Below are 13,677 nucleotides of genomic sequence, written 5' to 3' on the forward strand. Positions count from 1 at the left end.
CCCTACTCTTCATCTGCAATCATTCTGCGGGGACTGTCTCTATCTGTTGCCGATTTGTACATTCCAAGCGCTCAGTACAGTGCTCTGCACATAATAAGCGCTCAATAAATACTATTGAATGAATGGTAGCGCATCCATAGAGTTTTCTCGGTGAAAATACAGAAGTGGTTTACCACTGCCTCCTTCCGCCCGGTAAACTCGAGTCTCCGCCCTCGACTCTCTCCCGTGCTGCTGCTGCCCAGCACGGGTGAGTTTCGACTTGTAGCGGATTGCCTTCCGCTCGCTAGCCGCCGTCCAAGCTAGGAATGGAATGGATGGGCCTCTGCTTGACTCTCCCTCCCGTAGCCAAAACCGGTAGAGTACTGGAAACTCCTCAGGTGCGACCCTGAGAGGGGATATATGAGGTAGCACTTAAATAATAGGATGTGCATGATCCGGGAATAAGTACAATAGAAGGTAAGGGATGCTTCATCATATTTACTGAGCACTTACTCTAATAATGATGATATTTGTTACTATGTGCCAAGCACTGTTCTAAGTCCTGGGGTAGATACAAGCTAATCAGGTTGGACACCATCCCTTTCCCACCTGGGGTTCACAGTCTTAATCACTATTTTACAGATGAGAGAACTGAGGCCCAGAGAAATGTAGTGATTCGCCCGAGGTCACGCAGCAGACATGTGATGGAGCCGGGATTAGAACCCAGGACCTTCTGACTCCCAGGCCCATGCTCTATCCACTAGGCGATGCTGCTTACTATGTGCAGAGCACTGTATTAAGCTCTTGGGAGAGTACACTATAACAGAGTTGATAGATACGGTCCCTGTCCACGACGAGCTTATGGTCTAGAAGACTGTAATTGCCTAGGTGATGGAGAAGTTCTGAAGTGGAAGTTTGCCGGTTATAAGATGGGGAGAAAAGTGCACTGGGGGAAACCTGCTGGGGAAGCTGTGATTTCAGAAGGGCTGGGAAGATGGGCCAGAGAAGGCTGCCCAAACAAGAAGTGAAAAACCCCCAAACCCCACTTCCACCAGCATAGCTTGGGGGACGGCCTCGGTTCCATGCCCGACTCCAAAGTCCGCCCGCCGCAGCTAGTCAACATCGTTCATTTTCTCATGGTTAGTATGACCCGATTCTTGCTTCAGGTGGGCTGGTTACCAGTATATAGATTTCAGGCTGTCTCCACTGGAGTGCTGACTGTGGACAAGTCACTTAACTTCTCTGGGCCTCAGTGACCTCAACTGTAAAATGGGGATTCACTGTGAGCCTCACGTGGGACAACCTGATTACCCTGTATCTACCCAGCACTTAGTGCTCTGCACATAGTAAGCGCTTAACAAATACTAACATTATTATTGTCCAGTGTCCATTATTATTGTCCAGTAAAAATCTTTTATCTATCCTGGATCAAATGCTCAAAGTACAATTCCAAGCACAAAAAAAAAAAGTTTTGACAGGTCTCAAAATCTTTGGGGGTTTTTTCCCCGATTCATCCCTCACCTTCAGAATTCCAGCTACAAGCTCCAGCAGGGTCCCCAAAGAGAGGGGAGAGAATTTTAACTTTTAAAGGGTCCTGAGAAGGAAATGATTCCTGCAGATTTCAGGGCAGCATTTTCTGGGCACGACATTGTTTATCTGTAAGTACATCATCAGAAAACCACTCGAGAGGCTCATTCTCTTATCCTGGCTCAGCGGGCACTTAGCTGGCAAATATTGATTTTTGTCATCAGACAGTCAATGACACTGTAATAGCTTATCCCAACGCCACTTGAATTACTAATTAAACTGCTGAATTTCTGCAGTCACGAAGTGATTTTTACCTTCCACTTCCTGGCCCACGCTCTATTTATTTGGCCATGTTGCTTGGGAGTCAGTAGGTCACGGGTTCTACTCCCAGCTCCCCCATTTGTCTGCTGTGTGACCATGGGCAAGTCACCTCACTTCTCTGTGCCTCAGTTCCCTCATCTATAAAATGGGGAATAAGACTGTGAGCGCTCTGTGGGATAGGGACTGTGTCCAGCTCAATTATGTTACATCTACCCCAGCACTTAGAACAGTGGCCTGGCCCACAGTAAGTGCTTAACATAATGCCATTATTATTATTGTTATTATGATTCTACTTCAGCTCCAAGGGGCAAAGCAGATGTGCATCTGAAAATAGGGTGATTTTGCTTAGAGGGAGGGGATGGGACTGGAGGGAAAAGACTTGGGAATCTGTTAAGAATCAGAGAAGGCAAATGACTTCTGTCATTCCCTTAAGCAATGGCCATATGCCCCAGCCAGATTTTGCCATGAACTGGTCCCATTTCTAACTGTCTCTCCTCATTTATGTCTTTCCTATTCATCAACATGACACTCCTGGAGGGAAGAAAATGATAGATAAAGGTAGAAGGATTTGCTCATGTGTCAGATGTGCAACAGGATTCAGGATTCAGGATATTGATGTTAGGAAACACTTCCTGGTCACTGGATCTTTATGACGCTGCTTTGGCCCCTTATTACAAAGGGAGAACAGGGCTGGGTCGCACATGATCTCCCTCTTTCAGGGGACAATCCCCTCCAAGACTTCTCCAGGCAGATATTCCTATTGCTGGGAGTCTCTGGGAGCACCAGGAACTGATTTAACTACTTAGGTTGGATTTACCCCAGCATTTAACATGGTATTGGGCACAAAGTTTAATAAATACCATAGTGATTATGCATTTTTGCAGGTTCAAAAAGATGCAGAGCATATCCAAATTTCAATAGACTGTCAGTATTCACCACAATTTTCACTCCGATTTCTAAATAAAGCTCTCCCACTCCCCTCTGGTTCACCCTAACTTGCTCCCTTTATTCATTCCCCTTCCCAGCCCCAAAGCACCATTCTAGGTGCTTGGGTAGACACGAGTAAATCAGGTTGGACACAGTCGCTGTCACACAAAGGGCTCACAATCTTAATCCCCATTTTACAGATGAGGTAACTGAGGCCCAGAGAAGTAAAGTGACTTTCCCAAGGTCACACAGTGGGCACGTGAGGACTCAGGATAAGAACCCAGCTCTGCCACTTGTCAGCTGTGTGACTGTAGGCAAGTCACTTCACTTCTCTGGGCCTCAGTTACCTCATCTGTAAAATGGGGATTAAGACTGTGAGCCCCATGTGGGACAACCTGATTCCCCTATGTCTACCCCAGCGCCTAGAACAGTGCTCTGTACATAGTAAGCGCTTAACAAATACCAACATTATTATTATTGTAACCCAGGTCCTTCTGACTTCCAGGCCCATGCTCTATCCACTTGGTCATGCTGCGTCTTCTCCTGGCAGTCCACCTCCCTTCTAACTCCCCTGCCTTTTCCAAGATTGTCCACCGCATGCAGGACAGGGACTCTGTCCAACCTGATTTGCTTGTATCAACCCCAGCGCTTAGTACAGTGACTGGCACATTGTAAGCGCTTAAATACGCCAATTATTATTATTATTATCTCTACCACAGTGTGGGTGGGGGCACTCTTTGGACAGAGTGGTAAATATGGCATTCTTTCAGGAAATCCGTTCTCGGGTCACAGGCTTTCTATGGCCAATCAGTCCGTGCCCCTTATTGAAGACCTTCACCGATACGTGTTCGAACCTTGGTTCAAACTAGTCTTTCATCACCTGCAAGATTAGAGAGCAAAACCTCCCTAATAGAGTTGGGCCTCTTGAGCCAGGCAGTCCTGTCATTCCGGACCCTCACAGGAATAGACCACGACCGTGGACAGAATGGGGCCCACTGTAGCCTATCCTTTTATGGGTGACCTTCGTTAAGCCCCGAGAAGCTCCTGGTGGAAAGGTGCTATATGAAGGATCACTGGAGAGATTTATGGGGAAATAAATAGCTGCTGTCCAAGAAGTAGGCTTGAAGTAGAGAAGAAGCGTGGCCTAGTGGATAGAGCACGGGCCTGGCAATCAGAAGGCTCTGGGTTCTATTCCTGACTCCACTTTCCTGCTGTGAGACCTTGGGCACATCATTTCATTTCTCTGTGACTCAGTTCCCTCATCTGAAAATGGAGGATTAAAACCGTGGGGCCCAAATCGGACAGGGACCGTGTCCAACCTGGTTAGGTTGCATCTATCCCAGAGCTTAGAATAGTGCCTGGAACACAGTGATTGCTTAACACACCCTTCAAAGAACACAAAATGAAGTGAGGATTGTGGAAAGGGAGCATAATGGGTTAATATGTTGGTGCAGCTCACAGATGGAAATGGAGTTCTTCAAGCAAAGAGGCTGGGGATACAGATTCTTAATTTCTATAATAGGTTGGAATTGTTTTTTTATAAATACTGCAAACTCTCTTGAAGGCAATTTAAACTCTAAGTGATGACAACATTAATAATAGTATTAATAATAAGGACTACTAATATTAATAACAGTATCTGTTAATAATGTTGGTATTCGTTAAGCGTTTACCATGTGCAGAGCACTGTTCTAAGCGCTGGGGTAGATACAGGGTAATCAGGTTGTCCCACGTGAGGCTCACAATATTCATCCCCATTTTACAGATGAAGGAACTGAGGCACAGAGAAGTTAAGTGACTCGCCCACAGTCACACAGCTGACAAGTGGCAGAGCCGGGATTCGAACTCATGACCTCTGACTCCCCAGCCCGGGCTCTTTTCCACTGAGCCACGCTGCTTCCCTGTTAAGTACTTAGTATGTGCCAGGAACTAAGCGCCAGGGTAGATACAAGATAATCAGGTTGGACATGGTCTCTGTCCCACAAAGCGCAATCAAATCTAAGGTTGGTGTAATATTCACTGTGGGCAGGGAATGTGTCCGCTTATTGTTATATAATACTCTCCCAAGCACTTAGTACAGTGCACTGCACACAGTAAGCGCTCAATAAATATGACAATGAATGAATGAATGAATTTGCCCTCTGATGGTTGGAACCAAGTTCCATCTTTTAGGATAAAAATATTTTCAAGTAGAAAAATGGCTAAAAAGGTCTTGCAAGCCTTCTAAAATCACAACCTCCATATTTTAAGGAATGACATTTTGAATTCTAAAACTCCTCATCCTCTCATTATTTTTAAACTAAATTGAAATGCCATGGTTATCTGCAGCTGTTTTTGTTTTGATTCTTAATGTTTCTCTTGTTTTCAGCCCTTGCATGGATATATTAATATTTATTACCTTATGGTGCGGTTTCTGTCAATTAAACAATTCTCTCATTAAACAGTTCTCAGAGAATTATCGGACATTTACTCTAAACAGATCACCGGGCTGCATTTTTCCTCTCAAATAAATGGCTTCTAGCCAATTATTTTAAGAGCCTCACTATGGAGCATCTCTTCTTCTAGTCACGCAAAAATCACCCTTGTAATTGAACTGGGTCCGTAACTGCCCTCGGAGGCCAAGAGACACCTTCAAGATAGGACTGAGACGGCCACCGCGAACACGGAGAAGAAGGGGAACGGTTTGCGAATTAGCCCATTTCTCCAGGAATGTGAAATGGCATTACTGCAAAATTCCTAATGAAGCTACGCTGGCGTTGTGTCGCTCACTGCCTCACTTCCACATGCACTGATACCCAGGTGAGCATCGGCACAGAACGCTTCGTCCGACAGAGCGGAACACTACAGCCGAACGAGTTTGCATTTTTGGATGAATAATCCCTAATTCCCTGACAGCATTCTAACCAGAATGTGTAGTGAAAACACATGCTATGGAAGAACTGATTGTATAAGATGACATATTTTATCTTTAAAAACTTACTCATCCACGTATCTTTCCATTTTCTTCCTCCTCTCTACAGTTTATCATGTATCTGCCTCATCAACTGGATTATAAACTCTTTTAGGGGAGGGATCCATGTCTTCTAACTCTGTTTATGCTTTCTAAGTCCTAAGGTGCTCAATAAATAATATTGACCGATTGGCTTAGAACTAATAGTCTCTTTCGACTGTAAGCTCACTGTAGGCAGGGAACCTGAGAAGCAGCGTGGCTCAGTGGAACGAGCCCAGGCTAGGGAGTCAGAGGTCATGGGTTCTAATCCCTGCTCCACCGCTTGTCAGCTGTGTGACCTTGGGCAAGTCACTTCACTTCTCCATGCCTCAGTTCCCTCATCTGTAAAAAGGGGGATGAAGACTGTGAGCCCTGAGTGGGACAAGCTGATTACCTTGTATCTACTCCAGTGCTTAGAATAGTGCTTGGCACATAGTAAGCGCTTAATAAATACCAACATTATTATTATTATGGCAGAAAATATGTCATTCATTCTCCCAACATTCTTATGGGTGGGGTAGGTGTCACCCTGGTTTCCAAGTAGGGAAACAGACTCAGAAAGGTTAAATGAATTTCATAAAGGTTTGCCCTTCCCCAACCCTGAGAAGCAAAAGAGGATCTCCACATTAATTCCAACCACATCAGTCAGCCCATCAGGGCCCTGTCCCTAGTCTGAATCCTAATAATAATAATGAGGATTACTGTAGAATTTGTTGATTGCTTACTATGTGCCAAGCACTGTACTAAAGCCTTGGATAGAGAAGCAGCATGGCTTAGTGGAGAGAGCACGGGCCTGTGGGAGTCAGAAGGACCTGAGTTCTAATCCTCACTCTGCCACATGTTTGCTGTGTGACCTTGGGCAAGTCACTTAGCTTCTCTGGGCCTCACTTATCTCATCTTTAAAATGGGGATCGATAGTATGAGCCCCACGTGGGACAGGGACTATGTCCAACCTGATTAACTCATTTCTACCCCAGAGCTGAGCACAGTGCTTGGCACATAGCGCTTAACAAGTACCATGATCATTATTATTATTACAAGATAAGATCAGACACAGTCCCTGCTCCTCATGAGGATGAGGAAAGTGAGGTACAGAGATAAGTGAAGTGGCTTGTCCTAGGTCACACAGCAGGCAAGTGGACAAGCTAGGACTGGAACCCAGGGGTCCTGACTCCCAGGCCCAGGCTATCCCCACCACAGCAAACTGCTTCCTTTGTTCTCTCTATAGAAATAAAGTCTCCAAAGAGAAGGGAAAAGGGCAGGATCCTCTTCTCAGTCCCTTCTCCCCTAATGACGGTCAGGGACCTCTTGGCTAAAATCCCCTTTGCTACTAATGAACCCATCCACACTAGTGATGATTCGGGAACAGAGCAATCGGGAAGAGAACACAAGCATCCTGGCTCCCAGCCTAGGAGCCGCCAGGAGTCATCCAAGTGTCTCTGAGGCTCTACTACTCTTCTTCTCAGCAACCACAGGGAATAATTTCACTTTTCAAGTACCCTAGTGACTTTTATGGTATTTATTAAGTGCTTACTACATGCCAGGCACTGCACTAAAGCTCTGGGGTAGAAACAAGATAATCGGGTTGGACACAGTGTCCGTCCCACATAGAGCTCACAGTCTTAATCCCCATTTTACAGACAAGGTAACTGAGGCATAGAGAAGCTAAATAACTCACCCAAGGTCACATAGCTGACAAGCACTGGAGCAGGGAGTAGAACCCGGGCTCTCTGACTCCCAGTCCTGTGCTTTTTCCGCTAGCTCACACTGTTTCTGGCCAACTCAATGTCTTCTACGTGCTTTGATAGAGGTCAAGTTGTTTATTGTTTCATCAGCGATGGAGTCTGTTGACTTTTTCACGGGGAGGGGAGGTGGACAAATAGCAGGCAGGTGTCGAAAGAAGGGAAATAATAATAATTATGGTATTTGTTAGACACTTACTATGTGCCAGACCCTATACCAAGTGCTGGGGTGGATACAAGCAAATCGGGTTGGACACAGTCCCTGTCCCACATGACGCTCACAGTCTCAATCCCCATTTTACAGATGGAGTAACTGAGGTACAAAGAAGTGAAGTGACTCCCGAAACTCATACAGCAGGCAGAGCAGTCTTCTGGGAGAGGAGGAGGAGGATTAAAAAAAAGCAGAAGCTGGAGAATTACAGATAGGGAATGAGGGTTTTGTAGGAACTGGGGGGGGGGGGGGGGGGGGGTGAGGGGGAGAAGAAGGGAGCTAATTGAACTTTAAAAGTGTCCTATAGTAATAAACCAGTCATCCCTCCTTTTTCTCCCCACCCAGAATTCAGTCACAAAATAACTTTATAATGGAGTGCTCACATCTTCTGAAAAATCTCCTTGTATCTAGTGCTAACTTCTCACTTGTATAAGTAACCCAAGCCATAATGGTTTGGTGCACTGGGTAAGCCCGTGCCAACACGATACATGTGGAATGCCTAACATCAAGTGGCAAAGCAGATGGCAAACAAGGAGCTGCTAGTATATATGCAGTAAGACCACCTGCAATCAATGGTATTTACTGAGCACTTACTAAGTGCAGAGTACCGTACTTAAATAGAACAGCATCAGCAGATGCATTCCCTGCCCATAATGAGCTTAAAATCCAGAGCTTTCAATCTAATTATAATATATAATTTAAAGATTCTAAGTGTTGTAGGGTTTGGGATGGAGCAAATATCAAATGTCCAAAGGTCACAGGCCCAAGTGCATAGACAATGCAGAAGGGAGAGCGAGCCGGGGAAGAGAAGGCTTGATCGGGGAAGGCCTGTTGGAGGAGATGTGACCTCAGTAAGGCTTTGAAGGTGGAGAAAAAAAGCAGAGGCCCTCACAGCACACCTTCACTGGGGAAAATGTGAGGCAGGATGACAGGAGAAAGTCTTATGGTAAACTGAAACAGGGTAACTGTAAATGGTTTAGACAGGAGAAATGGCTTAAAGACAATGAAACAAAACCCTCAGATGATGCGAGTAGATAATGGACATTTGGAAAACAGCAGCAGAAACAAGATCAGCCTGGTTCACGATAATCAGAAATAGGGTTACCATCTTGGAAGAGAGACTTCAGAAACATCACAAAAAACAGCCATGCATTGCGGGTAATCGATATAACCGCTCAGTAAAGTATAATTTCTACAGTCCCATGATGTGGAAAGGATCGGTTTCAGATGCCATTTGCAAACATTAATTTTAAAAGAAAACAACTCAGCATGGGCAGTGGCATCTCCAAAGGCTAGCTATGAATGTTGTCCATCTGTGAGTATACGTTGTCCAGCAAATCTCCACTTAATTTAGGCACACCGTCAGAGCAAACAATTCTGTAATGGAAAATGAAGCTATTGTCATTTCCTGTCTAATCTATAAACTTCTAAGAATTCTAAGAATTTCTTCCATTGAATGCTACTGTCTTGGAAAAGATGACCCTTACGTCAGTTAGATATTCTCTCTCTGCCGATGTAAGATCAGAAGATTTAAGTGCAAATGAAACAGTCCATATTACCCTTGACTGGGTTGTTCAATTTGCACTTTCCCTATCTTGGAAGATTATCAATTTTCCTTTTTAGAATTGTGATCTTCTCCAAGTCTCTGCTCAGATGAGTTTACCTCTTTCCTGACCTCCTGCAGGCCAGGATGGCATGTTGGCTACTGCTACTTCTCAGCTTCCTCAGGCAGAAAACTGATCGGAAGGAATGCAAAAACCTTATTTTTTCCTTTAATGCTTTTTTTGTGATTCTTAGGCTTTACTTTACATTCAAGAACTGCCATCTGTAATGGTTCATGTGGGCTACTAATATGAATGAAGTGGAAGAACATTGGCCCCCTGGCCTGATCTTAGGGCCATAATTCAACTCCCAGTGGTCCAGTCAAGTCTTTTTCTATTCTCGATTTTCTAAAGTCTTCCCTTAACCGCTGCGGAGAAAGCTGGCGGTTTTCCATTCCTGATTTTCTTAAGGCTTTCTTCACTGCAGAGAAAGCTGGTGGGAGAGTTCTTCAGAGGTGCCCAGACCACACAGCAGGGTGATGGAGATTTTGGAAATTTGAAGTAGGGGCAGGTATTTGTGCAATTCCTACACAGAGATTCCCAACACTTGGGGAAACAAACAATTTAACTTCCGACCATGCCGTATTGCCTTTCCAGGCTTCTTAATTATCTTGACAAAAGCAATCACACTGAGTGTGAGTGAATGTGTGTGTTTGTGTTCACACATGTGCTCCCTTATGATTGTATACATATGGATTGGTTGCCAAAGCAGGCTTTACAACAGAAATGGATGCTTGAATTTGGAAGATCCTAGCAGACTGCAAGCTTACTAGTATTTATCATGTAAATGATCTCTGATTTTTTCCCTAAAACTCATAACTCAGACCTCACCTCTAGACTGTAAGCTCATTGTGGGTGGGGAATGTGTCTGTTTATTCATTGGTTCAATTATATTTATTGAGTGCTTACTGTGCGCAGAGCACTGTATTGTTATATTTGTACTCTCTCAAGCGTTTAGTCCAGTGCTCTGAGCACAGTACGAGCTCAGTAAATACTACTGAATGAATATTTCCTTATCAAATAGAAGAAACCTATTATCGCAGGCATCCTTGTTTTTCTCTGACATCGGTGAATGTACTAGTCACCTCTAATAAAAATGGAAGTCTTGGGCTTCGTGCCCAAATTTGCCGGTCATCTTGTCCTTTTTCTTTAAACAGTGTGATCTGATTGAAATGTAAAATGAAAGTGCATCAAATAAAGATGAGAAGAAACAATTTATCAGCCTGCTTATGGCAGTTCATCACTTAACATACGAATTCACAGTCTAAAGGGGGAGACAGGCATTAATATAAATCACAGATGTGTACATTTAAGTTATTTAAGAGAATAAAAACACGTGTGTTTTCAAAAATGGATACTTCATCATACTTATTCTCATATGCCTCAAAGAGTATTTATTCACTACACCCCTGCACATGGTCCTGAATTTTGCTTTATTTTAGGAAAACCTACAGAGCACTTGCCCTCTGAGGCAGTTGATACCCTAAATTGATCACTGATCTGTCAGTAGTAGTTTAAGCTCTGTATGAAAAACACAGAATCCTCTTCTAGTATTTCCAGAATTTTTTCTTTGGTCCCTGGAAGGTGTATTTTACTGAAGTAGATAAAAGTGTCCAATTGGTCAGTGAATGCAATTTTCCAGGATTTCTGATATTGGTGTTTGATCGATGACTGTGATAAATATTATGATTGGAATTTTTCCACTTGAAAATCAAATACTTCACATTAGCAGATAATATTCGTCTTCAGAGAAACATTGGATAGATTATTATTATTATTTCATGAGAGAAGTTAATTTTAAGTGAATTTCTAAGGAAAACCTCCTTATAGACAACACATAAATGATAAAGAAATTTGGGCTGAAACTCAATGGTCGCTCCTTCCTTGGATCAGCTCAAAGCCCTAACATCAGAAGTGATTCCAGGAATGGTTTCAGTGAAAAGAGTAGATCCATAGAGGCATTAGTGACGTAATGTATGCAGTATTCTGAATACTCACATTTCACTAGATACTTCCAAATTTGTGGGCACCTATAAGCATTATATTTCCAAGCGTGATACGGGTGGTTCATCTCTCCAGGCTTTTATTGGGTTATACCATTCACTTCCACTACTTTTCTTGCCACTCTCCAAAATGGATAGGTCTTCTGACTTGACTTCCTTCTGATAATGAAACTCTCCATATTTGGCTTCACCCCTGAATCAATATTCCATCACAACTTTCTATCCTGCTCACCTTCCACTTAAAGAAGAACTAGAGAGTTTATGGTAGGGTTATATTCACGAGAAGTAGCGTGGCTCAGTGGAAAGAGCACGGGTTTAGGAGTCAGAGGTCATGGGTTCTAATCCTGGCTCCGCCACCTGTCAGCTGTGTGACTTAGGGCAAGTCACTTAACTTATTGGGGCTTCACTAACCTCATCTGTAAAATGGGGATTAAGACTGTGAGACTCATGGGGGGCAACCTGATTACGCTGTATCTACCACAGCGCTTGGAACAGTTCTCAGCACATAGTAAGAGCTTAACAAATACCAAACTTATTACTATTATTATTATAATGATATTTGTTAGACACTTACTATGTGCCAGACCCTGTACTAAGTGCTCAGATGGATACAAGCAAATCAGAATGGACACAGTTCCTGTCCCATGTGGGGCTCATAGTCTTAAATCCCCATTTTACAGATGAGGTAACAGGCACAGAGAAGTGAGGCAACTTGCCCAAGGTCATACAGCAGAGAAGTGCCAGAATGGGTTTGGAACCCATGACCTTCTGACTCCCAGACCTGTGCTCTATCCACTACGCCACGCTTCTTCTACCTGGCAGGCCAGAGCAATTCCAGTGATGACAGATTCCCGAAAGGAGCTTCTGGGAACAGGGTTTATTGAGCACTTACTGTATGCCGTGGACTGTACTAAACATTTTCAAAATTTGAAGTTGACTGATGTGACATGACTGGCAGGGAAAGATGAGACGGGAGATGATAAGGGCAAGCCATAAAACTAAGTACGTACCTCTGTTCACCCAAATTCAAAGCACAGCTTACCTCATAGGTCACTGGGCAAATACCCACACATCCTTTAGGGAAGCAGCATGGCCAACAGGGAAGGAGCGTGGCCTAGTATCTGTTTACTTGTTTTGAGGCCTGTCTCCCCACTTCTAGACTGTGAGCCCGTTGTGGGCAGGGAATGTCTTCATTTGTTGCTGAACTGTACTTTCCAAGCACTGAAAAATGGGGATTAAGACTGTGAGTCCGACGTACGACACGGACTGTGTCCAACCTGATTTGTTTGTATCTCCCCAGTGCTTAGAACAATGCCTGGCACATAGAAAGCGCTTAACAAATACCACTAAAAAAGCAAATCCTGGCACTTGGTTAAGAGAGTTCCAAAGTCCCGATGTGTGGCAGAAATAGGATGACTATAAGACTATTCAACCCCTAACCCTGCTCTAACTCCCCCTCCACAAGTTAGCTGCGTCAAGATACAAAGTCAAGAGTCAGGCTTCTTTGGTCTCTCTGATGTGGAGTGAGGCTATCAGAACATGGACCACCCCCTTAAAGATGATAATTTTTAGACAAAAATCAAACTGTTATTTTTTGCTTTCACTTATCTCATTTCTTCCCTCTCTTACCCTAAAAATTAGTTCAGGGCTCTGCAGAATGCACTCACTATGGCTGTAGTGATTATATCCTTGTTTTAAAAAAAACAAAAACTAGTATTTGTCAGTCAGTCATATTTACTGAGCACTCACTGTGTGCAGAGCACTGTACTATGTGGTTGGGAGAGTACAATATGACAATAAACAAACACGTTCTCTGCCCACAGTGAGCTCACAGTCTAGAGGGGGAGGCGGACATTAATATAAATGAATTACAGAAGTGTATGTTTAAGTGCTTACTATTTGCCAGACGCTGGGATAGATACAAGGTTATCCGGTTGGACACAGTCCATTTCCCACACGGGGCTCACAGTCTTAATCCTCACTTTACAGATGAGATAACTGAGGCCCAGAGAAGTTAACTAAGTTGCTCAAGTTCACACGGCAGACAAGTTGGGGAGCTGGAATTAAAGCTCAGGTCCTTCTGACTCTCAGGCCCGTGTTCTAACCACGATGCTGCTCCTCTTACCTTCTGTCCCTTCCAACTACTGGCCTCCTTGGCAGTTTCCATACTGTGCTGGTTCTCAGGGTCACTTGTAGACATGGGGTGTGACTCTTACAGCCCATGCATTATCAGCCTAAACAATTTTGCACTAGTCACTGCCAATCAAAAACACTATTTCAACCTTCTTTGTTCTCTTCTTATTCACCCCATTATTTATAAAATTACAAATCCCAGAAATAACCAGTTGATGGGTGCACTATATAAGAATATGTAACT

General features: G+C 43.8%; 1 non-coding gene across 1 annotated transcript; it reads right to left on the reverse strand.

Annotated features, from left to right (window-relative positions):
- Nucleotides 1-257: 257 nt before the first annotated feature.
- LOC114813583 lies at nt 258-395 on the reverse strand. Its single transcript, XR_003761300.1, has one exon. It is a non-coding gene; the product is annotated as a small nucleolar RNA SNORA7 (small nucleolar RNA).
- Nucleotides 396-13,677: the final 13,282 nt, after the last annotated feature.

Source organism: Ornithorhynchus anatinus, chromosome 7, assembly GCF_004115215.2.
Source record: "Ornithorhynchus anatinus isolate Pmale09 chromosome 7, mOrnAna1.pri.v4, whole genome shotgun sequence".
NCBI classification, from domain to species: Eukaryota; Metazoa; Chordata; class Mammalia; order Monotremata; family Ornithorhynchidae; genus Ornithorhynchus; species Ornithorhynchus anatinus.